The sequence below is a fragment of the Octopus bimaculoides genome, chromosome 10 (genome assembly GCF_001194135.2).
Source record: "Octopus bimaculoides isolate UCB-OBI-ISO-001 chromosome 10, ASM119413v2, whole genome shotgun sequence".
Taxonomy (NCBI): Eukaryota; Metazoa; Mollusca; class Cephalopoda; order Octopoda; family Octopodidae; genus Octopus; species Octopus bimaculoides.
The window spans coordinates 91226882-91229030 of NC_068990.1; positions in this window are offsets into that span (position 1 = coordinate 91226882).

Here is a 2149-nt window from a genome sequence, read left to right on the forward strand (position 1 = left end):
GAGGATGGAAATAGTCTTTTTGCTGCGGTTACTGACATTTCCTTAAATAACCTTTTAATTTTCTCAAACTTTTTTCTTTTTTTTTCCTCTTTTTTTCGCCTTCTCAAAAGAGTAGAAAATACAGAAGAAAAAAAACTAATTGATAGAGATAGGGAGCAAAAAAAAAAGAAAGAAAGAAGAGAGAAACCTGGAAGAGAAGATGAGGAAGTGAAGTAGAGAAAGAGAGGGGGTAACTGTAGAATCGAAAGAGTAAAAGATGCATGGAATATTGCATCATCATTCATTTGGTAAGTTCAGGATTGCTGAGGTTGACTAGAACATTGGGTGGCGGGGGGTATATATACATATATATATATTTATGTGTGTGTATGTATGTGTATATATATGACAAATAGAAAGATAGATATGTATATTCATATATGCGTTCATATATAAATATATATATGTGTGCGTCAGGGACGTGCCGCCTGGGTAGGCAAGGTAGGCAGTGCCTACCCTGAATAAAATATATCCATAGTAATGTTTTCCTTTTATGGCAAAATATGCACCTAATTCAATAAAATTATGAAGGTTACTCTGATTACTATGCATAAAATACAAAATTATTTTATTTTTTTATAGATTAGGTAGGCATAATTCGCCCCTGCCTTTCAATCCCAGTATTAAAGCTTCGCATAGAACTGCTGTAATACACGTGCTGCGTCCATTCCTCCAAAAACGTTTTCTTTATGGGTTATAAAGGCAGAAGTAAATCTGCCAACAACCCAGTCGCGCGCTTGTGTTTCGTTTTATTTTTTGTGTGCTTGTTTTACTACATAAACGTCACCAACAGCCTACCCCGAGTAATTACTGACGGTACGTGCCTGGTATGCGTGTATTCGCATGTGTGTATATGTACATGTATGTGTATGAATATGTAGATATATAAATATGTATGTATATGCATGTCAAACTTTGCTCAGATTCAACGTTAGACATTTCCCCTCTAATCACAAATAGAACAAGCTTTCTAACCAAAATATTAAAATCTTTTACTCAACTACATATAGATTTGCACAAAACACTAACAAACTCCATCCGTTTAATCTAGATTAACCCATTCGTACCGAAATATTTCTAGCAGATACTATTATTTTGACCTAAATAACAACTGAAAACAATTTCATTGAAATCTGTTTGATACAGACTGCATACTCGTTAAGATCATGTTTCATTCTTTGATACAGATCATACACAAATCACAATTTTTATCAAGTATTTGTCTTATAACCTTATAAATCAAATGTCAATTCAAACGGATGACCGGCATGAATGGGTTAAGACCTTTTTACCCTAATACACTTAACTGTGTTAGGATCAAAAGAATTATTTATTGTACTACTGTTAATACAAATTTGTCATCAATACAATATAGCGGTTTAACAGTTAAATCATTTAATATTCGATTTTATCAACATACAAATACGTTTAGAAACATTGTTGTCGAAGATTGTTATTCAACAAAAAATTATTTGATATATAAATGATGAAAATTAGTCTTCGCAAAATTATACACTTCCACTTAAATGACATTCTCAGGTTAGTACATTAATCTTTTAAAATTCTGTTTTCCAACCTTAACTGGCACTCAGAATTATTATCGTTATGCAAACCTAGAATTTTCAAAAAGCTGTACGTCAAGCCAATCACCTTTCCAAGCAGGTCATATTTTGCCAAAACGCACACACATTCTTAGGCAAAACAAATAACTAGACCACATCAGATCTACAAACATTATTCACCAACTTAACATTAATAATACAGGAAATGATACTTTATAACAAAATTATAGTACCTGCCCCACCTTGATATATGACATATATGTAGAGGCCCTTAAATGACACCTTTTGTGGTGTCCATCTTAAATCCATGGCGTGCACATCTGACGAAAGTAGAGATGTCGACCCTACACGAGACTCGAAGTATTGATGTACCGTTTGTTAACATGATCGTCATTAAAGTATATTATACAACTTCGTTATTTCTGTATAGTTAAGAATTCTTTTATCTATGAACCATAATCGATGGCACACACGCACATAGATAGATAGATAGATAGATAGATAGATAGATAGATAGATAGATAGATAGATAGATAGATAGATAGATA